Genomic DNA, 26,998 nt, shown 5'->3' on the forward strand with positions numbered 1-26,998 from the left:
AAAAAGGCTAAAATGTCACCACATCCTTTTTCTGCATTATCACAGACATCTGCGAGAGACACTTTATTTGGCAGACACCTGTGAGGTGCAGGAAATGTAAGGATTAAATTTGGTCCCACAGTCCTACTACATGAATCCCATCATGACCACTAGTTAGCTTAAGCAGCTTTAACATATAGTCTGCATTAGTAGCAGAGTTGCCATGGTTGGGAACTTACTAAATTGTTGAATTTAATGGTGGGGTTAAAATTGAATCAGAGATAGTAGGAACTGCAGATGCTGGAGAATCCGAGACAACAAGGTGCAGAGCTGGATGAACACAGCAGGCCAAGCAGCATCAATGGTGGGATTGCTTTTCATCTGCTGAATTAGGTCATTCTCCTTCTACCATTGTTAATTGTTGAAGCCACAATTTCTGAGACTTCAACAAAGGCAGGTAGCCTCAGTATGGTCATGTCAGTTTTATAAATTTGGGCATTATATAGTACTACACACAATTTGCTACAAATCTGACTGAGGCTACACGACTGACAAGGTTAAAGGTTCTGAAATATGTCTTCAGTTTAGCATCCAGCAAATTTAGCAACAATGTGGCTAAGCTGCCATCCCAAAAGTAGGTGTATGACTGGTCATTGCACCTAATCTGGTATAGTTACACCCATGATGCTGTTAGGGAGGGCGTTCCAGGATGTTAACCCAGTGTTAGTGAAGGAACAGTGATATATTTCCAAATCAGGATGGTTGTTAACCTGGAGGGAATTTTGCAGCTGGTGGTGTTCCCATGTATCTGCTGTCCTTATAATTCTAGATGGTACTGATTGTTTGTTTGGAAGATTTGGTCTAAGGAATTTTGGTCAACTTCTGCAATCCAACTTGTAGATGGTATATGCTGTTGCCACTGAGTATTGTTGGTGGAAGGAGCAAAGATATATAGGTGAGTTGCTAATCAGGTGAGCTGTTTTGTTCTGAATGGTATCAATCTTTTTGCATGTTGTTGAAGGCAGGCTTTGAGGAGTCGATGTGAGTTAGTCTTGATAGGATTCCTAGCTTCCAACTTACTCTTGTAGCTACAGCATGTATATGACCAGTTATGTTTAGGTTCTGGTCAATGGTCTTCAGCAATGGTAATGCTAATGACTGTCAAAAAGTGATGATTAGATTCTTTCTTGTCAGAGATGGTCATTGCTTGGCACTTGTGCATATTATTTGCCACTTGTCAGTCCAAGTCCTGATATTGTCCAGGTCTTTCACGTGAACATGTACTTCTTCAGTATCCAAGGAGTCATGAATGGTGCTGAAATTTGTGCAATCATCAACAAACATCCCCACTTCTGACCTTATAATGGTGGCAAAGTAAATAATGAAGCGGCCGAAAATGGTTGGGCCTTGTACGCTACACTGAGGAACTCCTGCAGAGATGTTCTAGATCTGAAATGATTGATTTCCAACAACCACAAACATCTTCCTTTGTTGTAAGTATAATTCTAACCAGCAGAAACCTACTTCTACCATCACCTGATTCCCATTTAGTCTAGTTTTGCTAGACACATCCTGAGCACACCCAATGAGATCTATCTTCTCTGCCTCTACAGTGTTAGCTGTCAGTTGTGGCTCTGAGGGAGACTCATTTTCTTTAAACAGAGAGTTGTAGATTCAAATTCCAGTGAAGAAATGTTAGGCTGACTCCAGTGCAGCACTGAGGAGGGGATTTAATCATTGAGCTGTTGAAATTAGAAGGACTTCACTTGAACCAGGTTGGGACCAGTGTCGTGGTGCATTGAAGAACTAGGCTGTAGAGAAAGCTTTAAACTAATCAGTGTGTATCTAGTGGGAGTGGGCAATGTTTCATAGGCTTACAGAATAAAATAATATGGTGGCATTGTAGGGCAATAATTTTGCAGATGATAGTGAGAGTGGGACAGAAAGGGACAATGTATACACACGTAAAATAAACCAGCAAATTGCGTCAAATGTGAAAACAATACTTAAAAGACAAAAAATGGCTCTTTGCTTAAAGGGAACCAAGCAAATGAATTAATGGCACAAGTGGAGATGAATGGGTGCAAGCATATAACCATTATAGTATCAGGATTACAAGGATATTAAAGATTGTAACTAAGTATTCAGAGGTAAATATTTTTTGAAGTCATGCACAAAGGAAAGAGTGGTGAGGTAGCTTTGTTATTACAGAGACAGTTGATGAACAATGGCAATTTTTTTAGAAACTAGCTTATGTTTCACTGCAAAGACATATTCTGAGAATAAAGAAGGATTCAATCAAGGAGTTAAACTGCTCAAGGTAATGCAAGGAAGTTAAAGATAGCATCAAATTGAAAGAAAACATACAACTCAGCAAAGGATAGGGTAAATCAGAGGATAAGTAAGTTTGAAAAGCCAACAAAATATGACTAAAACATGATATGAAGGGAATAAAAAAATGAGGTCAAACTAGCAAGCGATGTAAAAATGGACACAGAATTTTTATGAGTACGTAAAAAGGATGAAAGTGACCAAAAGCCCCTGAGAGAATGCAGTTGTGGGAATAACAATAGGGTATCAGGAAATGGTAAAGGAGCTGAATAAATACTTTGCATCAGTCATCACAGTAGAGAAGACTAATGGAATTCCAAAAATAATAAATAATCAAGAGAATTATGAGGAGCGGAGATAAAAGAAAACTCAATACCTATTATTCGAGAAAATGTACGAGGGAAAGTAATGAGAATAAAGTCCCTTGGACCTGATGGGCTGCATTCTTGGTTATTAAAGGAAGCAGCTCCAGAGAAAGTGGATACATTGGTAGTAATCTTCAAAGAATCCTCAAATTCAGGAACAATTCCAGAGGATAGGAAAACTATCAATGAAACACTCTTGTTGAGAAATGGATAGGGACAAAATATAGGTAACTGTAAACAAATTAGCTTAACTTTAGTCATTGGGAAAATGTTAGAGTATAAAGAAGGGGGATATTTTCAGGTAGCCACTTGTAACTAATGAAGTGTCACAGGGATCATTGTTTGGGCAAGATTATTTACTTTATATAACAATGACTTGGATGAGGGAAGTGAAGGTCTTATTGCCAAGTCTACGAATGACACAAAAATTGGTGGGAAGCCAAATTGTGAGAATGATACAAGGAAAGTCTACAGAGAGAAATAGACAGGTTTTAGTGAGCAGGAAATGTCTTGACAGATAGAATATGATATGGGAAAATGTTAGCTTATGCACCTTGGAGGAAGAATAGAAGAGCTGGATTTTGCTTAAATGGGGAAAGACTGCAGAAAACTGCACCACACTTATATCTTTCCTCATGCAAGAATCACAACTAAACTAACATCCAAGTTCACAGATAACAAGGAAGGCAGATGAACCGTTGACCCTTACTTCAAAGCAAAAGTGATACGAAAACAGTGAGGTCTTGCTAAAATTACACCAGATGCTTGTCAGAACGCTGATGGAATACTGTCAACAGTTTTGGTCTCCTTATCTAATGAAAGATACACTGGCATTAGATGCAGCCTGGAGAAGGTTCATTAGTTTGGGGTCCTGCGTTTGGAGGAATTTTCTTATGAGGAGAGGTCAAGTTGGTTGGGCTTGTACTCATTGGAGTTTAGGTGAATGAGAGGAGACCTTATTAAAATGCATAATATTCTTAAGGGGCTTGAGAGGGCAGATATGGAACGGCTTTACCTCCTGTGGGAGTGTTTAGCACGACAGAATGTAATCTCCCAGTAATAGATCAACCATTTAATATAAAGGCCAATAGGAATTTTTTTTCTCTCAAAGGGTGGTGAATCAATGCAATTCTTTATCACAGAGGGCTTTCTAGCCTGGATTGTTAAGTATATTCAAGGCTGAGATAGATATATTTTTAATTAGTAAGGGAAACAAGGGTCGAGGGATAAGGCTGGAAAGGGGATTTCAGTGTTATCAGGTCAACTATGATCTCTTTGCATGGTAATAACAGACTTGATGGGCCAAATGAATTACTTTTGTAGTGCCTAATCTTATTGAAAACAGTGTTCCTTTGCTGAGATATTAAACTGAGGCCTATCTGTCCTCTGATTTGGACATAGAAGATCAAGCAACACTATTTCACTGAAAAGGACAGGAAAATTTCAATGTTCCTGGCCAATATTTACCCCTCAAGCAGCATCACTGAAAAAGCAAATTATTTGCTCATTATCACTTTATCATTTGGGAACTTTCAGTACACATTGTCTATATCATAACAATGAGACCATTTTGGAAACAATTAAATGGTTGTAAAGCTTGTTGAAATGTCCTAAACAAGTAGCTATATAAATGCAAGTCTTTCTTTCCACCTATGCTCCATCAGAATTGCAGACCACTTCAGGAATTTCAGTCATTGTTTCCAATACAGTGGAGGTCATCATTGGAGTAGACACCATTGCTACAATATCCATTCAGTTCACCAAACGGAACATCTGTCAATTCAGTCTATTAGTCCATCGGTGGATTAAACAAGTGGCAGAAGCTATGTTTGCTATGGAAAATACTCTCAGAATATATCCTATCAATAAAGAATGGTCCATGCTGAGAGTAATACATGATGCACTTTATTCAGAAGGCTTCCTAAAATTCTACCATTGTATGTAAAGCACCAGCTGGTAGAACCTTATCTACTTAGTCCATGCCAATGGGGAGGAAAGTGGAAGGCTGCTTCCAGTGTCTATCACTCTTATCTAGAGGTCCAGTACCTGGATCTGAGGGACTGCAATGAAGTAATATTTCCAAGGGTGGAAGATAGAGCGCAGGTTTTCTAAACAAAGTGATATGGACAGAAATAGCTGAGGAAATTAAAATTACTCCACAGAAGCTGATATCAAGTCACCAAGTCTCCATTTATTTATGTGTGGAAATTCCTTGACACTGATCCAGCTCCCTCAGAGCCAGAACATAGAGCGAACAGAACCTCCAACACTCCTGTCCTTATGTCAGCCAGACCTCCCTGATTGGACCAGATTAACAACCCCAATCAGGGAACTCATATCTGTTACAATCACTACAAAAATGACTGAAAGAAATTGTGCCTCCAACCTGAAGACAGCGCATTAAAAGCATATAGAAGCACACAAAGTCATGACAGGAGAGTGCCAAAGCACTCTAAGCTGCCAAACACCACCCTCTGACTTTCCGGCTATTCTCTTGTTAGCACATATCTGGCCAAAACATCTTGCAGCTTCACTCATTCACTGTAGGCACCACACATTTCCATCTGAACAATCAATACTTTCACTCAGCCTCACAGTTGTCCTCAACAAGTGTTGTCCATCACTCCTGTTCACAGAAGGCAGCTTAAACACTCACGTTGTCCCTGCTTTTGCATACCACTTGGTGAAAGGCAGAAACCCAGTGACGGGCACCTGATTAGTTAAGTTGCTGTATCCGGTAGGTTGGGTTCTCAATAGTTAAGTTACTCTTAATTCCACTTTCTTTTGTTCGTGTTTCAACTGTCGTGTTTAAATAAATTTTGCTTTGCTTAAAGTTGAGTGATTTTGACCAGTTGCATCGCATCTGGAACACCCACTTCACATCTGCCTTTAAAATAAGAAAAAGGTTAGGGTTTAGGCTACCTTCTTAACATACTTGTAGGAGGTCTGGCCTGGTCCGTAACAGATTGGAGGCTCTTGTCAGGATAATTCTATATTTCCAATTTGGGTTTAGGGTTGTTGGACTCAAAGACAGTCAGTGGTAGGGTTAGTGTCTTTTGTTTTGGGTGTTGAATTCGGTTGGTTTAAACAGTGGTTTGTGTAGTGATGACTTTTGGCCACTAAGGCTTTTCTTGGGCTGGAAGAAGTGACTTTGAGGGTTTTACAAGAGGTGAGCAAGGCAAAGCTGTTGAAATTGGCAGACCAGCAGGAGTTGGGATTGCCTTTATCTGTGAAAAAAGGAGACATAATTACAACAACGACTCAATATTTAAATTTGCTGAAAATGCCAGAATTCAATTGCAGATGAAGCAGCTCAAAACATGAAACGGAGCTGAAACAGTTTGAATTATGGGGAAAATCAAAATGACCTGAAAGAGTTATTGTTGTGGCATGGGAAGATATGTGCGAATAAGTTGGGAAGTACTAATTTAGTTATGTATGATGTAGATATAAAAAATACCGTTCCGATTAAGCAACATCTTACAGATTTAACCCTGTAAAGTTGGCACAGGTTCAAAAAAAGATTGAAGACAACATATTCAAAGTGAGTTGCAGTGACTGGAGGCCATCCTTAGTAATGGTGCCAAAATCAGATGGTACCCAATGATTACGTACAGACTATCGCAAAGTCAATGCTGTTACAAAGTCTGATTCATATCCAATTCCACATTTGGAGGACTGTATTGAGAAGGTGGGCCAAGCAATTTATATTTATAAATTGAACCTACTCAGCAGATACTGGCACATACCTTTGTTCATAAGAGTGAAGACAATTTCAGCTTTCATAACACCGAATGGGCAATGCCAATTTAAGGTCATGCCATTTGGAATAAAAATGCACCAGCCACATTTCAACGACTAACCAATAAAGTCATTTCTGGATTAACAAGCTGTGTGTGGTATACATTAGCGGCCTGGTGATTTTTAGTCACACATGGAAGGAGCATTTGCAGCATTCATCAGAATTATTTAATCGACTTTGGGAGGCAGGTTTGGTGATAAACCTGGCTAAGAGTGAATTAGCCAAAGCTCAAGTCACACTCTTGGGCCATGTTATCAGACATGGACAGATGGCTACACGGAATGTGAAAACAAAGGTTACTGGGGGAGTTTTCCATGCAATCGATGAAGAGAGCAGTATTGCGACTCCTGTATGGTTGCTCCACTGACTTACTAACCAAAAGAAGTGCAGAAAATTTCAGTAGATGGCAGACCGTCAGAAGGCTTTATTAGCAAAACCTCATTACATAAAGCCATTCAAGGTGGCTATCGATGTGAGTGATGTGGGTGCCAATGTTGTACACTTACAAGAAGACAATGAGAAGATAGAAACACTTGTCAGATATCTCTCCAGAAAATTGAATATTCATCAACAGAAATATTCCATAATTGAGAAGGAGACTTTGAGCTTGGTGTTGGCGTTAAAACTTTTTCAATATTTATATTGCCAGTAATGTGCCTGAGACAATTGTATATACTAATCATAACACATTAAAGTTTTTGGAGAAATTTAGGGACAAAAATTCCAGACTGTTTAGATGGAGCTTATTCCAGCTTCAATTTGAAAAGTATACACCTGGTAGGATTAGTGTTATGGAGTCCTGCAAATTGTCAAAATAAACCAAGATTTGGTGTCCTGATTTAGAAAACAAAATGCTATTAATCAGATTCTCTTGGTCTGCTCAAACCTAACTAGCTTAGCTTGTTTGTTAAATTTTAGTTGGTACAACAGATTGCAGATGGAAAAGCTTGATAATTAGCTTGAAGTCATCCTTTATTTTATTAAGCCTGTCTTTTACCTATTTAACCAAGTGGCTAAAGTATAGAATGCAAGCAATTCTCATAAACAAAAAAGCCTTAATATGGGCATATTTATATCTGTACTTTTGAAAAATACAATCAAATCAAAAATTACATCATGCAATTACTTAATTCACTTGGCTAAGTCGCTGTACTCACACCTGAAAGCCACAAGTCTGTAAGTTCAAGGCCCATTAGTGGACAGAAAGACAGAATTTAGGCTGATGCATCAGACAGTGCGGCTCTTTCTAAGATGCAATCTTTCAGAAGAGATGTTAAACAGAAGATCTGTCCGACAAACATAAAAGATCCCATAATACTATTTGAAGTTCTCTTGGTGTATAGGCCAATTTTAGCCCTTAATCAATAGAACCAGAACAGATTAACTGGCCATTCATCTCACTGTATGTGGAATGGTAATGTGTGCAAATTGGCTGTCAAATTTGCTTGAAAAGAAGCAGTGACTACACTTCAGAAATAATTAATTGGTTGTGGGAGCTCTGAGATATCACAACATAAAAGATGCTAAATGAATCCAAGATTTTAGCTCTCATCTTTTGTTATCATTCTGGCCAGGAAACTCATTGTATTTTAAAGAAGTCAATAATATAGCTTTGGTTCAGAGTAGTAAATTTTAACTCATTGTTAATGCGTAAGCAAGAGGAATGTGGTCATGTCTGCAGATTTGTTGCTCTATATAAAAAACACCAAGGAAAAATTCAATGGATATTTCAATGAGTTCAAATAGATTTCTGTATCATTACCACCAAAACTCCTGAAGTGATGATTGGATAGGGTCAGGGAGAGGGAAATATTTTAATGACATACATCCAGAGTAATATAGAAGAATGACAGGATAATTCACTACCAAGTCACAAATTACATCATAGTGCATGCTAGTGCTGTTACATACACCATGTGATGGCATCATAGTGCATGCTAGTGCTGTTACATACACCATGTGATGGCATCATAGTGCATGCTAGTGCTGTTACATACACCATGTGATGGCTAGTAAGTCCTCCAAATGTATAGATGAGTGTAATCGCAAAAAAAAAATTGCCGATAGGAGACACATTTTGTTGAAACTTTTCATTTTGAACTCATCAGGACAATTTGCAGGATATCAATTCAAGGGGAAAATCAACATCTATATTGCATGAGAGGAAAGTACTGGTTGCTAAGGAAGTACACTGTGATTGGCAGAGGTGTTGCCATGGGGAATGCATCCTATAATGCTGATTGACATTTAGCTATCAGGTTTTGTTTAAATTTTAAAACTGGTACGCTGACTCTGATTGATTGGGGCATTGCACTAGGAAATGAAATAGTGAATGGCTGTCAACTATTTTGTTGAATTGAACCAGGCACAGTGTACGTATATGTTCTTTCTGTCTGTGAAAAACAAGGCCCCCTGGATTAATATACGTAGCTTTTAGTAATTCAAGCATACCAACATTTGTTTTGAGTTTTGCAAGTGCAGACTAATTGGGTATAGTTAATATCTTGCTTGTTGTAAATGAGTGAAGGGTCATGCTGTTTTGATATGATCTATAATTCTCTAGGACATGTGACCTAGGTATATGGCCTTCCATTAACAATAGAATTCATATACTACATTATTCATTTGTGTGATATGGAGAACATTTTTTGACTTGATGGCAGTATTTTTTAATGGGAAAATCTTGCCCATCTTACTACACAGTAGAAGTGTGAAATGGCTAGCTTCACATGTTACTCAAACGTTTGAGATACGTCACCCATCCAGGGTAGTCTAAGGTAGACTAAGCTCCAATGTTAGATGTGATCCTGATTAGACAACATTTGCTGAATAATCATGAGTGTGCAAAGATTTATGCTGTGAATAATTTAAGATTGGCAGTTGGATTCAGCAAGGTGTCCGTGTATGTTTTGGAATTGATATGTATTAATCCACAGTGTTCTGTTCTTTGCAATAAAAAGAACAAAAGCATGCACTCCACCTGTTTCAACTCAATAATGTAGGTGAAAGCCATTTGAACATTTATTTCTAAATGCAATGTCTTGACCAATCAGAGTCAATCTGCCTGAGGTAAAATATAACAATGCACGGCAATTAACTGTCAGTTAGAATGAATGTGTATATTCTCCTTGGCAATACTTCTACCAATCAGCTCTGAGGGATGTTTAGCTCAATTTGTTGGATAGCTGGTTTGCATTGCAGAGTGGAATGAACAGCCTGGTTTCAATTCTCACACTGGCTGAGGTTACCATGAACAACTCTCCTTCTCAACCTCTCCACTTGCCTGAAGCATGGTGACCTAATGAGAAAGCAGCCCTATGGTATGGTAAGACTATGGCAACATTACATTCAGCAATGAAAATCTAATTGTCAACCAATCGGTACTCCCTTCTCATGCAATCTAAATGCTGGTTCTCTATTTGAATTGAAGTTCTTGTGAATTGTCCTGACAAGTGTAAGGTGCAAAGTTTCAAGTTTTTTTTTGTAGCAGTATACAAGTCCTGTACTACTGAGTAACTACTTGGGTAAGAATACATACAAATGAAAATAAAACAGATGGGCTCACACCCTTACTTATTTGTTCGTTGTTTTAGGGTTTTTTTGTAAATATGTCTAAGTGTAAAATACAAGAGGCAGAGGAATTTCTTCAGCCAGAGGGTGGTTAATCTGTGGAACTCAGTGCCATAGAAGGCTATGGTGGCCAAGCCATTGAGTGTATTTGAAACAGAGATAGATATGTTCATGATTAGTAAGAGGTTCAAGGGTTACAGGGAGAAGGCAGGAGAATGGAGCTGAGAAATGTTTAAACCATGATCAAATGGCAGAACAGACCCAATGGGCTGAATGGCCTAATTCTGCTCCAAATCTCATGGTTTTAAAATGGTGTTTTGCTAATGTTACTGCACAGTAATCCAAAAGCCCAGGCTCATACCTGTGGGACATGTTTTTGAGGAATTATATACAATTTCCAAGTGGAATGGTGGCATATAATCTACCTCATGCTTATTTTGTGATTAATAAGTGAAGAAGCATTTCTGATTGAAGGCAGAACTAATATCCTCCTTGTTCATAAATGTTTGTTGAGAGGTTTGAAATTCAGTCCCCATTTCTGTCTTTTTTCGCATGTGGATGTTAATCGTCAACTGAAAATTATGGAAATGATACCCAGTTGCACAGGTTTTGGTGAATACTGATAAGTATTCAAATGGAGATATGTCTGTACAAATTAGTATTCCTCTGCTCTTCACTAAACTTTGCTGATCTGCAAATTGTCACTTTGTGAAGAATCTAATTACGGGAGCTTCAAGCTTCTGTCATTTACTCACAAACAGTAGAAGCATCACGCTGTTCCTTAATTCTGATATGAAAGCAAGGTGAGAAATATTATCTTCTGATGACTGATTTCCCAGGTCAGTGTTCCTTCAACAGAAGGTCAAATTTGACTTCAAACGTATATTCAGCTTTCTAAATGTCATGAGTTCAGCTAACCACATGCATGTGGTTCTCAAATCCGCATTCAGGAGATTTATTTTTGGTTTGAAATGGATCTATGCCTTGAATGGCAAATGGAGTATATTATCAAGTGTGAACTGATTCATTTAATGCCTGAAGATGAACTTGCCTCGTATCCTCTGTTCCTCCAAGACAAATAGAGTGTCGTTAAAAGCTTTCACTTATCTGGTATCTTTTTCTTTAGTTGAGAGCTGTCAATTATTCGACAGATTTCCCAAATTTTATCGAAGTCCATCAAAAACTTTGTTGCATGCATAAGTATCCATCTCAGATAAGGAGAATAATAATATTGTGGTCAAAGCAGAGAAGTAATTAGGTTTGTTTGTGCAAGTCCAAAATCATGTTAAGAGCATATTCACACACTTGCACAATGCAACTGCCTTCAAAAGTAAATGCTAATAGTTCGAAGAAGTGTCGCTGGACCCGAAATATTAACTTTGCTTTCTTCCAAATAGATGCTGCTAGACCTGCTGAGTTTTGCCAGGAATTTCTGTTTTTCTTTCAGATCTCCAGCATCCGCCGTCTTTTGTTTTATTTTGTTTTATAACAGTTGATTTGTTTTGACAAAGAACAATTGCCAGGTTTCAGAGACACAGCTTCCAAAACAGAAAACATTATTGTTATGCCAATGGGATTGTTATGGATCAGACCTCAAAATATTTTAAGAAGGTAGCTAGACCTTAAAGTTTTCTTATTTTAAAAGTAGCTGGGAAGTGTCATGTTCCAGATGCAATGTGACTGGTCAAACTACTTGACATTAAGCAAAAAATAATTTATTTAACACTATAGTTAAAATACAAACAAAAGAAAGAGGAATTTAGAATAACTAAACTATTAGAAAACTTAATCAAAAAGTAGATGCAATGCCTATTACTAATAAACTGTTCCAATATAGTAACATCTCATAAACACATCCCTTGGCTAAAAGGCAAATTCAAACTCACATGCAGTTCTCCAATCCAGGAGGAAAATATCATCAAGAAAAATTTCAGAGAAAGTAGCAGCTAAGAATCATTCACTGAAGCTTCCAACTCTTCTGAGACTCCAAACAGCTTCTACTCCCAAATCTAAAAGACCTAAAAAGGCCAGTCTATGAGAGCTGGCCACAACTATTCAAGCTAAAAAAAAGGGACACAAGTTGTTTATTTTAGTGGCTCTGATAGACTGCTCGACACACCAGCCTTTGCAACCTCTCTTCGAAAAAAAACATAGGACAAAATAACCTTTTAAAGTGACAGCATAATCACAGGGTAATACCATGAACTACATTCCAAATTTCATCTTTCACCAGCAGTTCCATACGTTACCTCTCCTGTTACTAACCATTGCAACATCCTCATTCCCTTTGTGCCTGATTTCCATACGCCTTTTTCTGTTCCAAGTTCAATGCTTCCAGTGCTCCCCAAGTGCCTGCAGCATGGCCGGTGGAAAGTTGCAGAGGAGACTGTGAATGGCAACAGAGGTTTGAGCCCAGCAGCAAATTGCACCATCTTGGCTTGGGCTACTGGGGTCTGGCTGATTGCTGAAGGACAACAGCAAGGGCATTGGCAAAGTGGTTGAAGGACAAGTGTTGTGCTCCTGAAAGAGTATTGCTGCTTTGCACTCCATGGAATTCTGCTACTTTCCCAAAGTGGAATCTACTAATCTTTTGTAGAACAGTTTGTTTCACTGGTCTGGCAAACCTTTCAACCAATTATTTATGTGCGAGTCTGTAAGGAAGCCATTGATTTGAATGTGGTCTGATTCTTTCCTCATTCCATGTATGCATCAAACATCAATGGGACTCATTGCTGTGGCAATCAGGGATGGAAATGGTTTTGCAGGGATCCTTTTTCTTTTAGTTCCCTCTATTACTTGGAATGTCTCATGAGTTATTGTGTTTCCAGTGTTCCCCATCTGAGAATATGGACTTGAATTTACTGGGATGGAGCAGGGTGTGGTGTTGGAAAAGTAGTTTGCAAACCAGTGAACATTAAAAAGGCTGCCTCACTGCGGTCATGATCTCCTGTCAGCTTAAAAAAGCAAAAGGTCAGACTTCCAGCCCTCAGTGGGAAGAGGCTTGTCCTTCAGAGCCAGCAGCGAACTTGACTGATTGGTTGCTGTAGCAGCATCAGAGCTCAGTAGCTGGCACTGCCAAGTCTGCAAATCAGTCCCACATAGAGGAGAGTAGAAGTCACTGATTTGGCTAAATCCAGAAATGTTGGGTTGGAAGGGATCATGTGCCTGAAGGGGAAGGGAGACAGGGTTGAGCAACAGGTTTTGGAGGCCAGGCAGGGAATCATGAAGCAAATGTATCATCCTCAGAATGGTGCGTGAATGCCTTGATGCATGTAGGCACACCCCAATGGATGTTTGCCCCTTCCTTCTTCCTTGTTCTTCCATTTCACCTGCCCATGTTAACTGCATTTTGGAGTGTGCAGCATAATATTTAGGTCACTTGGCTTATTAACAAGCTCAATTGCCCATTACTTATTTTATTTTTAAATGGTGGAAGAGCTGCCAATTTTAGTGTCTGCTTGCCTAATGTTTATGTTGATGTCAGCTTTGTAAACCTACATCATTGTACGAGATTTTGCACATGCATGGGATAGTAAGAGTCCTGAGTCACAAATTTCAAATCCTCATCCAGGTAATGCAGAAGAAGATGGGCAAATGCCATCATAAAGTAGAAGTCAGGTGGAGAATTTCTGCGAATTCTCTAACTTGCAGTCCTCTTTACAGAAGGAAGCAATCAAAAAGATTGTGAGCTGCTTCAGACCTAGATGGTGCATGTCACAGCTGGCTTTCGAGGCTCCATGCCACTCACCATCTTCCTCCAAGGCCATAGACAGTCTCATGGGAATATTGTCAGCAACCTTCCACCACAGCTTTGAGCACAGGCAGCTGAAGCAGGGATAGCAGGAACTGCAGATGCTGGAGAATCTGAGATAACAAGGTGTAGAGCTGGATGAACACAGCAGGCCAAGCAGCATCATAGGAGCAGGAAAGCTAATGTTTCGGGCCGAGACCCTTCTTCAGAAATGGGGGAGGGGAAGGGGGTTCTGAAATAAATAGGGAGAGAGGGGGAGGGGGATAGAAGAGAAGATAGTTGGAGAGGAGACAGACAGGTCAAAGAGGCGGGGATGGAGCCAGTAAAGGTGGGTGTAGGTGGGGAGTTAGGGACGGGATAGGTCAGTCCAGGGAGGACGGACAGGTCAAGGGGGCGGGATGAGGTTAGTAGGTAGGAGAAGGGGGTGGGGCTTGAGGTGGGAGGAGGGGATAGGTGGGAGGAAGGACAAGTTAGGGAGGCAGGGATGAGCTGGGCTGGTTTTGGGATGCGGTAGGGGGAGGGGAGATTTTGAAGCTTGTGAAGTCCACATTGATACCATTGGGCTGCAGGGTTCCCAAGTGGAATATGAGGTGCTATTCCTGCAACCTTCGGGTGGCATTGTTGTGGCACTGCAGGAGGCCCAGGATGGACATGTTGTCAGAGGAATGGGAGGAGGAGTTGAAATAGTTCGCGACTGGGAGGTGCAACTGTTTAGTGCGAACCGAGCGTAGGTGTTCCACAAAGTGGTCCCCAAGCCTCCGTTTGGCTTCCCCGATGGAAAGGAAGCCACACCGGGTACAGCGGATGCAGTATGCCACATTAGCAGATGTGCAGGTGAACACCTGCGTGATGTGGAAAGTCTTCTTGGGGCCTGGGTTGGGGGTGATGGGGGAGGTGTAGGGGCAGGTGTAGCACTTCCTGTGGTTGCAGGGAAAAGTGCCGGGTGTGGTGGAGCTGGAGGGGATTGTGGAGCGGACAACGGAGTCCCAGAGAGAGTGGTCCCTCCGGAAAGCAGATAAAGGTGGGGAGGGAAAAATGTCTCTGTTGGTGGCGTCGGATTGCAGATGGTGGAAGTGTCGGAGGATGATGCGTTGGATCCGGAGGTTGGTGAGGTGGTACATGAAGACGAGGGGGATTCTGTTTTGGTTGTTATTGCGGGGAGGGGGTATGAGGGATGAGTTGCGGGACATGCGGGAGATACAGTCGAGCACATTCTCGACCACTGGAGGGGGAAGTTGCGGTCCTTGAAAAATGAGGACATTTGAGATGTTCGGGAGTGGAATGCCTCATCCTGCGAGCAGATGCGGCGGAGGTGATGGAATTGGGATTAGGGGATGGCATTTTTGCAGGAAGATGGGCGGGAGGAGGTGTATTCTCGGTAGCTGTAGGAGTCGGTGGGCTTGAAATGGATATCGGTTTCTAGGTGGTTGCCCGAGATGGAGACAGAGATGTCCAGGAAGGAGAGAGAGGTATCAGAGATGGTCCAGGTGAACTTAAGGTTGGGGTGGAAGGTGTTGGTGAAGTGGATGAACTGTTTGAGCTCCTTGTGGGAGCACGAAGCAGCGCCGATACAGTCATCAATGTAACGGAGGAAGAGGTGGGGTTTAGGGCCAGTGTCGTTACGGAAGAGGGATTGTTCCACGTAACCTACAAAGAGGCAGGCATAGCTTGGTCCCATGCGGGTACCCATGGCCACCCCTTTTGTCCGTAGGAAGTGGGAGGAATTGAAAGAGAAGTTGTTGAGGTGAGGACGAGTTCGGCTAAGCGGATGAGGATGTCAGTGGAGGGGTCTGGTCAGGCCTGTGGGACAGGAAGAAGCGGAGGGCCTTTAGACCATCTGCATGGGGAATGCAGGTGTATAAGGACTGGACATCCATGGTAAAGATGAGGTGTTGGGGACCAGGGAATTGGAAGTTTTGGAGGAGATGGAGGGCGTGGGTGGTGTCACAGATGTAGATAGGGAGTTCCTGGACCAAGGGGGAGAAAATGGAGTCAAGATAGGTGGAGATATGTTCGGTGGGGCAGGAGCAGGCGGAGACAATGGGTCGAACAGGGCATTCAGGTTTGTGGATTTTGGGAAGGAGATAGAAGCGGGGGGTGCGGGGTTGGGGAACGATGAGATTGGAGGCTGTGGGTGGGAGGTCACCTGAGGTGATGAGGTTGTGGATGGTTTGGGAGATGATGGCTTGGTGGTCGGGGGTGAGGTCATGATCAAGGGGGCGGTAGGAGGAGGTGTCGGAGAGTTGGCATCTGGCCTCGGCGATGTAGAGGTCAGTGCGCCATACTACAACTGCGCCTCCCTTGTCCGCGGGTTTTATGGTGAGGTTGGGATTGGAGCAGAGGAAGCGGAGGGCTGCACGTTCCCTGGGGGAGAGGTTGGAGTGGGTGAGAGGGGTGGAGAGGTTGAGGCAATTGATGTCACGATGGCAGTTGGAGATGAAGAGGTCGAGGGAGGGTAGGAGGCCTTGGGGTGGTGTCCAGGAACAGTTGAACAGTTTTTCCGCCACCTCCACCTCCTCACTTACTTCATTAATCGTGAGTCTAACCTTCCCTCTACTGACCTCTTCTCCTGCCTCCAACACACCGCCTCCTCCTGGACACCACCTTAAGGCCTCCTACCCTCCCTCGAACTCTTCATCTCCAACTGCTGTCGTGACATCAATCGCCTCAACCTCTCGACCCGTCTCACCAACTCCAACCTCTCCCCCGCAGAACATGCAGTCCCCCGCTCCCTCCGCTCCAATCCCAACGTCACCATAAAACCCGCGGACAAGGGAGGTGCAGTTGTATCACCAAGGCCAGGCGCCAACTCTCCGACACCTCCTCCTACCGCCCGCTTGATCATGACCCCATCCCTGACCACCAAACCATCATCTCCCAAACTATCCACAACCTCATCACCTCAGGTGACCTCCCACCCACAGCCTCCAACCTCATCGTTCCCCAACCCCGCACCGCCCGCTTCTATCTCCTTCCCAAAATCCACAAACCTGAATGCCCTGGTCGACCCATTGTCTCCGCCTGCTCCTGCCCCACCGAACATATCTCCACCTATCTTGACTCCATTTTCTCCCCCTTGGTCCAGGAACTCCCTACCTACATCTGTGACACCATCCATGCCCTCCACCTCCTCCAAAACTTGCAATTCCCTCCTCCCCACCACCTCATCTTTACCATGGATTTCCAGTCCTTATACACCTGCATTCCCCATGCAGATGGCCTAAAGGCCCGACCAGTCCCCCTCCACTGACATCCTCATCCGCTTAGCCGATCTTGTCCTCACCCTCAACAACTTCTCTTTCAATTCCTCCCACTTCCTACAGACAAAGCGGGTGGCCATGGGTACCCACATGGGCCGAAGATATTCCTGCCTCTTTGTAGGTTACGTGGAACAATTCCTCTTCAGTAACTACACTGGCCCTAAACCCCACCTCTTCCTCCGTTACATTGATGACTGCATCGGCTCCGCCTCATGCTCCCACGAGGAGCTTGAACAGTTCATCCACTTCACCAACACCTTCCACCCCAACCTTAAATTCACCTGGACCATCTCTGATACTTCTCTCGCCTTCCTGGACGTCTCTGTTTCCATCTCTGGCAACCACCTAGAAACCGATATCCATTTCAAGCCCACTGACTCCCACAGCTACCTAGAATACACCTCCTCCACCCACCTTCCTGCAAAAATGCCATCCCCTAATCCCAATTCCTTCGCCTCCGCCGTATCTGCTCCCAGGATGAGGCATTCCACTCCCGAACATTTCAGATGTCCTCATTTTTCAAGGACCGCAACTTTCCCCCCTCAGTGGTTGAGAACGCCCTTGACCGTGTCTCCCACATGTCCCGCAACTCATCCGTCACACCCCTTCCCCGCAATAACAACCAAAACAGAATCCCCCTCGTCCTCACGTACCACCCCACCAACCTTCGGATCCAACGCATCATCCTCTGACACTTCCGCCATCTGCAATCTGACCCCACCAACAAAGACATTTTTCCCTCCCCACCTTTATCTGCTTTCTGGAGGGACCACTCTCTCTGGGACTCCGTTGTCCGCTCCACATACCCCTCCAGCCCCACCACACCCGGCACTTTTCCCTGCAACTACAGGAAGTGCTACACCTGCCCCTACACCTCCGCCATCACCCCCATCCCAGGCCCAAAGAAGACTTTCCACATCAAGCAGATGTTCACCTGCACATCTGCTAATGTGGTATACTGCATCCGCTGTTCCCGTTGTGGCCTCCTGTACATCGGGGAAACAAAGCAGAGGCTTGGGGACAGCTTTGCAGAACACCTACGCTCGGTTCACAATAAACAACTGCACCTCCCAGTCGCGAACCATTTCAACTCCTCCTCCCATTCCTCAGACAACATGTCCATCCTGGGCATCCTGCAGTGCCAGAAGGATGTTACCCGAACGTTGCAGGAACAGCAACTCATATTCCACTTGAGAACCCTGCAGCCCAATGGTATCAATGTGGACCTCACACGCTTCAAAATCTCCCCTCCCCCTACTGCATCCCAAAACCAGCCCAGCTCGTCCCTGCCTCCCTAACTTGTCCTTCCTCCCACCTACCCCTCCTCCCACCTCAAGCCCCACCCCCATCTCCTACCTACTAGCCTCATCCCGTCTCCTTGACCTGTCTGTCCTTCCTGGACTGACCTATCCCCTCCCTAACTCCCCACCTACACCCACCTTTACTGGCTTCATCCCCGCCTCTTTGACCTGTCTGTCTCCTCTCCACCCATCTTCTCCTCTATCTATCTTCTGTCCGCCTCCCCCTCTCTCCCTATTTATTTCAGATACCCCTTCCCCTCCCCCCTTTCTGAAGAAAGGTCTAGGCCTGAAACATCAGCTTTCCTGCTCCTCTGATGTTGCTTGGCCTGCTGCGTTCATCCAGCTCTACACCTTGTTATCTCAGATTCTCCAGCATCTGCAGTTCCTACTATCTCTATCAGATTATCATGCTTGGATATGCGCAGCTCTTCAATATGTACATAAACCATCCTATTGGAACATTTCATTACATTAAAATTGCTCTATAAATATGCATTTTCGTTATAAAAAGTGGCTACAAAAGTTTTAAATACACTCTAATGATTGGCAGATGTTATAAATTCACCCCATTTTAATTTTAAAGCTCAAAGCAATTCTTGCATTGTACGATTAAGTTTGCATCAAATAACTATTGCTCTCCAAGTTAATTTTCTTTGTTAATAACAAGGTGTATAAAATCCTGGTAAACTAAAGGGTTTTACCAACTGAATAGCACAGGACTGCAATGCAGTGAACATCCCTATAATAAATTGTTCTCTATAATTTAGATAAAGCAACACACTTCCCTATTTTGTAGTCAGTTTATACTTATACATATGCTGGAAGAAGATTAAACTCCAGCACTTATGAATTTCACAGAAGCTACCACTGATAGTTTTGGTGTTTCAAGTATGACTGGCTGACAAGAATGATAAATGATGAGTGGAAATTCTGTCATAATAAAATTATACTATTATTGTTTTAAAGTTATAGGCTTTTTTGATGCATACAAATATTGTAAAAAATTCTGTTTAGTTAGAGCGCTCTCAATATTAAATGACTCCCAAACTTTGATTAAACACCTTCCCTCGCTGTCTTGGCAGTTAATCAGCATGGGAACTGCTTAATGCCTCATACACACCAGATAAAGAGAAGACAGAGCTTAATTATACAGTTTTAAAAACTGCTTAACTTCTACAAATTGGTAAATATAAGTTGCCTCTGGGGATCCACACAAAGTCAGAACGGTTTAGTCTGGATTTTTTTTTCAATTTTGACTAATACATTGTGGGAACCATGCTGCTTTCAATACTCTGTTGTTATAGAGGTAATACATTGTTCAAAGCCCAATGAGCGTGTTCAGCTAATTATCAACACAGGTCTTTTTTAAAAAAATCTTTCACTGCCTGTAATCCTCAAAGTTATTGATGTGATTTTTGAGTATGATCGTAATGTACCATTGTCCCTAACAAGCTAATTGGCCTCAAAACTGATAAATCTCCAGAGATAGGCAGAATTTATTTCAGAATACTAAGACATTAACAGGAGATTTATGTGACGTTAATGGTCATTATGAAGAAGTCAATAGCAAGTGAAGGATACCAAATAGCAGTGAGCAAGCTGTTGTGCCATCCCTGTTCAAAGAGAATGGTATGCTGGCAATTAAAGACTCATTGGTCATACTTCAAACAATGTCAAAGCTTAATAGAAGAAACTTTGAGGATAGTTTGCAGCAATGTGGCCTGTTTAGTAAAAGGTAAAACAGATCTAAAAGATGAAGCATTTCCTTGACCAGCCTTCACAATATTTGAAAAATGAAAGAAAAAGGAACATGAGTAGGCCATACACCTCAATAAGCCCACTTTTGAACTTCATTTTCCTGCCTATCTCAATATCCTTGATCTCTCAATACCTGTCAGCTTCTGTCCTGAATATACTAAGCATGAACAAATCCTCTAAGATAGAGAATTCCAAAGATTCACAAACCCTGAGTTAAGAAACACCTCTCATTGATCCAAATTTCAGAGACTAAATATTTATAGACAAAACTATTCATCCCAGAAATCAAATGTGTCTAAATTTGTCTTTTGTGGCAAATAGGTCCTTTCTAGGATAAAGAGATGGAGACTGTACATAATTCTCAAGGTATAGTGTCACCAAGCCCCATAAATTTGCAGCAAGACTAACTTACTCTTACCATCAACCCCTTTGCTCTAAAGGCTAACATAATTTTGCTTTCTAGTTACTTGCAGTATCTATGACATTAGGCAGTCCCAACAATATATCAAGAATCATTCTAATTAATAATTGAGAAATGATTCTGAAAGGAGAATTTATATGCATTTGGAGAGGCAAGAAATTATTAGGAATAGTCAGCATGATTTTGTACAAGTGAAATTGTGTCTCACAAATTTGATTGAGTTTTTTGAGTAAGTAACCAAGCAGATTGACAAGGAAAGCATAGTAGACATTGTTTACTTGGGCTTTATTAAAGCCGTTAACAAGGTTCTGCTTGCAGACTAGTAAAGCAAAATCACATGAGATTCAGAGTGAGCTTGCCAATTGGATACAAAATTGGCTTAAGAACAGGAGACAGAGAGTGATGGTGGAGGGCTGTTTTTTGGACTGAAGACCTGTGACTAGCAATGTTCCACAGGGATCGGTGATGGATCCACTATTGTTTATCATTTATATAAATTATTTAGATGAGAATATAGAAAGCATGGTTTGTAAATTTATGGATGACACCATTGTTGGTGGTATAGTAGATAGTGAAAATGATCTAAGATTACGAAGAGATCTTGATCAATTGGGTCAATGGGCTAAAGAGTGGCAAATGGAGTTTAATTTGGGTAAATTACATTTTGGTAGAGCAAACAAAGGCAAGACTTATATAATTAAAAGTAGGGTCTTGAGCGATGCTGTAGAACAGAGAGATCTAGGGGTACATAATTCTTTGAAGTTTGCATCGCATACAGATGAGGTGGTTGAGAAGGCATTTAGCATGCTTGCCTTCATTGCTCAGTTTTTTGAATATAGGAGTCATGACATTATGTTCAGGTGGTATAGGATGTTGGTGAGGCCTCTTTTGGAGTACTGTGTCTGGTTCTAGTCACCCTGTTGTAGGAAGAATATTTTAAGCTGGAGAGTGTTCAGAAGAGATTTACCAGGATGTTGCTGGGAATGGAGGGTTTGACTTTATAAAGACACGATGAATAGGCTGGGACATTTTTCATTGGAGCATAAGGGGTTGAGAGGTAACCTTACAGGAGTTTTTAAAATAATGATGGGTATAAGTAAGGTGAATAGATATCATATATCTTTGCAGCATCCGGGTGAGGTCCCGGAGGACTGGAGAATTGTTAATGTTGTCTCCTTGTTTAAGAAAGGTAGCAAGGATAATCCAGTATTATAGACCGATGAGCCTGACGTCAGTGGTGGGGAAGCTGCTGGAGAAGATACTGAGGGATAGGATCTATTTACATTTGGAAGAAAATGAGCTTATTAGTGATAGGCAGCATGGCTTTGTGCAGGGAAGGTCATGTCTTACCAACTTGATAGAATTCTTTGAGGAAGTGACAAAGTTGATAGATGAGGAAAGGGCTGTGGATGTCATATACATGGACTTCCGTAAGGCATTTGATAAGGTTCCCCATGGTAGGCTGATGGAGAAAGTGAAGTTGCATGGGTAGAGAACAGGCTGGGCAACAGGAGACAGAGCGTTGTAGTGGAAGGGAGTTTCTCAAAATGGAGAACTGTGACCAGTGGTGTTCCACGGGGATCCGTGTTGGGACCACTGTTGTTTGTGATATACATAAATGATCTGGAGGATTAGCAAGTTTGCAGATGACGCTAAGATTGGTGGAGTAGCAGATAGTGAAGGGGACTGTTGGAGAATGCAGCAGAATGTAGATAGATTGGAGAATTGGGCAGATGGAGTTCAATCCAGGCAAATGTGAGGTGATGCATTTTGGAAGATCTAGGAGATCGATTACTAGGAGACACGATTTCAAGGTGAGAGGGGAAAAGTTTAAGGGAGATATGCGTGGAAAGTTCTTTACTCAGAGGGTGGTGGGTACCTGGAACGTGTTGCCAGCGGGGGTGGTAGAGGCGGGCACGATAGCATCATTTAAGATGTATCTAGACAGATACATGAATGGGCAGGGAGCAGAGGGATACAGATCCTTGGAAAATAGGCGACAGGTTTCGATAGAGGATCTGGATCGGCGCAGGCTTGGAGGGCCGAAGGGCCTGTTCCTGTGCTGTCATGTTCTTTGTTCTTTGTTATTTGAATAGTAGTGTCTTTTTCCTAGGGTAGAAGATTTCAAGACTAAGGGGCATATTTTTAAGGTGAGAGAGAAAAATTTTAGAAGACAAGAGAGGCATTTTTTTTACACAGAGATTGGTTCATGTGTGGTATAAACTTCCAGAGGAAGTGATGGATGTGTTTACAGTTACAATTTTAAAAGACATTTAGATAAGTACATGAATTGGAAATGTTTGCAGAGATATGGGTCAGGAGCAGGCAGGTGGGACTAGCTTAGTTTGGGATTATGGTCAGCATGAACTGGTTGGGTTGAAGATTCTGATTCCACGCTGCAAAACTTTGTGACTATGACTAATCAACAGAATGCTGGTAGAAAATGGAAGACAGACGAATGTGAATATGCAAAAGTGAAATCACAGTTGACTCAATGGAGAAACTTTTGGAGGCAATTTGATGCTACATGAAAGATGTGGGAAGATCTCTGTGGGTGAGTTAAATTGATGTGTAATAAAGTAATAATTAAAACATAATCTATCATGATTTATTTGCTAGAGAACAGTGTAAGCTGAGCCATTGAGTAAACTCAAAACCAGCATATTCTTGATCTATAAGGGAATCAAAGGTTATTAGGGGCACTGGGAAACTGCTGGACCACAAACAGATAGGCATGGTTTTTTGAATTTTATGGCTCAAAAGGCTAAATGCTACTGTTCCTGTTTCTTATGTTGTTGTGTTAAAATCAGATGTCAGCTCTGCAGACAAGGTCAGCACAGATCACACTGCTCTATCCACAAGTGACAACATCATGTCTGGCCCTTCCAGAATCAGCTGGTTCAGCCAGAGGATACCTATGGTGTTAATTAATTAAGTATTTAAAAAGTTGAACTTCTATGAAAACATACAGAGTCCACTAATGTTTCAGTCACGTTGAGAATGAGATTTTAGATGGAGAACATTTTCACCACAGCAGAAAGGTTTTAGTTTGTGAATTCTCTAAGCCTTGATAGTTTGTGTAGTCATTTTCAATGGATTAATAGATTTAGTCTTCAAAACTGGAAAGAAGCAGGGTCAGAGAAATTTCAGACAGGGTGCAAAATATTCTGAAAGGGGAGAGCGACCAGCAGGTGGTCATTCTGCATGCTGTTACAACAATATAGGTTGGGAAAGGGAAAAGGTTCTGCAGAGAGAATATTGGAAACTAGGCAGAAAGTTAAAATGTAGGTCCTCGAGGGAAGTAATATCTGGACTACTACTGATGCCATGTGCTATTGAGAATAGAAATAGGAAGATAGAGCAGATGAGCGCATGGTTGAGGAGCTGGTGCAGGGGGCAAGGATTCACATCTTTGAACCATTGGGATCTCTTCAGGGTTAGAAATGACCTGTATAAGAGGGACAGGTTCCACCTGAATTGGAAGAAGATGAACATCCTTGGGGGGGAGATTTGCTAGTGCCACTTGAGAGGCTTTAAAATATTAAAGGGGAGATGGGAATCAAAGTGATAGTGAGAAAAGAGAAAAGGCTGAGGCTGGTACAGTAGACAAGGGAGCAAGACAAATAGTCAAAGCAGACAAGAGCTTGGCAGAGAACGAGGTAAGACTGATAAATTAAACTGCATTTACTTCAATGCAAGAGGCCTGACAGGTAAAGCAGATTTATTTAGGGCATAATTTGGAACATGGGATTGGGATATCATAGCTATTACAGAGACATGGTTCAGGGATGGATAGGACTGGCAGCTTAATGTTGTGGGGTGTAGATGCTATCGGAAGGATAGAGGGGAGGGGACAAAAGAGGACAGGGAGCAGCATTTTTGGTTAGGGATAACATTACAGCTGTACTTATGGAGGATATTCCTAGGAGGTCGTTCAATGAAGTAATATGGGTGATAAGACAGGGGATGATCATTTTGTTGGGATTCCCAATAGACTTCCCAATAGTCAGCGAGAAATTGAGAAGCAAATATGTAAGATCCCAGATTTCTGTAAGAAAGATAGGGTGGTAATGGTAAGGGATTTTAACTTTCCAAACATAGACTGGTACTGTCATAGTGTTAAGAGCTTGGATGGGGAGGAGTTTCCAAAGCGTGTACAAGAAAACTTTCAGATTCAGTGTGTGGGTCTACCTCCTAGAGAAGGTGAAATACTTAACCTTCAGTTGGGAAATAAGGTAGGGCAAGATACGGAGATACTAGTGGGAGAGTGCTTTGGGACAAGTGATCATAATTTTATTAATTTTAAATAGCATTTTTTATGGAGGGGTGGTTGACACCTCTCTGATAATTAAAACCGAAACATGCAGAGAAGCTTGCCTTGCCTTGTAATCTGTTATAAAGGAGTGATTAAATGAAAAAAAAAATCCCTGATACTCACTTTATAAACCACAAGTATCAACTTATTTACCTAACTCTCACAGTGAACAAATTAACAGAATTACTATCTATTCCCGAATAAAGCAAAATTCTAATGATATGCTGTTCCAATAAATAGAAATCCCACTTATATAAACAAAAGTAATAAGAAAAATAAATTAAAACTTAGCCTCTCAAAATTATAGCCTGAACAAGTCTTCCAGCATGTTCTTTGCTTTCTCCACTGTTTTTCATTCAGGCATGCCTTTTTTTGCTGAATTCTTGTGTCAGGAATATTAGCTAAGAGTGCCATAATGTGTTTATTTAGATGGTGCTTACTCTGAGAGCTTAGAGATTTCTATGAGAGCCGATGAGTTTCTTTTCAGATGGCTGTTCACTCTCACCAATTTTCAAATTCCCTGTTCTTTTATACTTTTGATGACCTATTAATTTCTTATAATAGGATTGGTCCTAGGTTGTCAAAACCATCAGATTTAAATTTAATTGGGTTTTGGTATCTAGGGCCCGGTTTAAATTAATTGGCCAAGTTCAAAAACCTGTTGTCTTGGTAAAAATTCTGCTTTTCCTGCTGACAGTATAGCCTTTTGATTCAATGTTTCAATTTCAAGAACTCTCTGTGCATCTGTTGCTGCCTGCCGACATTTATTTTTAATCTCCAAGATTAAAAACACATCATATTTTAAAGGGACCACACACTCTTCCCCCTTATCATTTTACAAACAAATTCTAATGTCCTTCTTTATAATCCACAAATACTATACCCAACTTCGCAACATGTTGGAAAAGGATAGGATAGATTTAAAAGTTAAAGCTCTAAATTGGAGGAGGGCCAATTTTGACGATATTAGACAGGAACTTTCAAAAGTTGATTGGGGGAGGCTATTTGCAGGTAAAGAGATGGTTCAGAAGTGAGAGGCCTTTAAAAATGAGATAATGAGAGTTCAGAGACAGTATGTTCCTGTCAGTGTGAAAGATAAGGTTGATAGATGTACGAAATGCTGCGTGATTAGAGTAAGTGAGGCTCTGGTCAAGAAAAAGAAGGAGGCATATATCGGATATAGACAGCTAGGATCAAGTGAATCCAACATCCTCTTGAATGTCTCTTTTTTTAATTCATTCACAGGATGAGGGCGTCGCTGGCTGAGCCAGCATTTATTGCCAATCCCTAATTGCCCAGAAGGGAGTTGAGAGTCAACCACATTGCTGTGGGTCTGGAGTCACATGTAGGCCAGACCAGGTAGGGATGGCAGATTTCCTTCCTGAAAGAACATTAGTGCACCAGATGGGTTTTTCCAAAAATTGATAATGGATTCATGGTCATTATTAGACTCTTAATTCCAGATCTTTATCGAATTTAAATTCTACCATAGTGGGATTCAAACCTGGGTCCTCAGAACTTTACCTGGGTCTCTGGATTAATAGTCCACTGATGATACCATTAGGCCATTGCTTCCACCATATTTCCAAACAGTATAGTCCACTTGCTGTGTGAAAAGGTTTTTTCACATCACATTTGCTCCTTTTGCAAATCACTTTAAATCACCCTCTAGTTTTTGAGTGGCAACATTTTCTCCATATCTACCTTATCAAGCCCGCTCATGATTTTCAAGCTGTCTTTTATACATAAACTTATTTTATTTCCTTTATTTAATAAACTTGACAGTCTCATGTTCAGTCATCAATGAGCATGGTAACCAATCGGAAACATTAAACTTATGATCAAAGAAGCCAGACATCACTCTGGAAGTTATGTTGTGCAGTATAACAGTCAGCTGGAAATATACTAATGTTTAATCCCACTGGGGTGAATTCGGGTTTTGCATCCTTGCCTAACCCATGGTGGGGGTCATGGCATTCTGATTCAGCCTTATGTTTAGCAGAGAACCGAAAAGAAGAGTTGTAGATATCTGTATTTTTCAATAAGTTCACAAATTTTAAATCTTCCTTGTGGTTGCATGTAAATAGAGTAATTATAAGTGTGGTGGAACATCATTATCTAATTCCGGGAAGGCCAGAGTTTGAA

The sequence above is a fragment of the Rhincodon typus genome, chromosome 1 (assembly GCF_021869965.1).
Source record: "Rhincodon typus isolate 14 chromosome 1, sRhiTyp1.1, whole genome shotgun sequence".
NCBI classification, from domain to species: Eukaryota; Metazoa; Chordata; class Chondrichthyes; order Orectolobiformes; family Rhincodontidae; genus Rhincodon; species Rhincodon typus.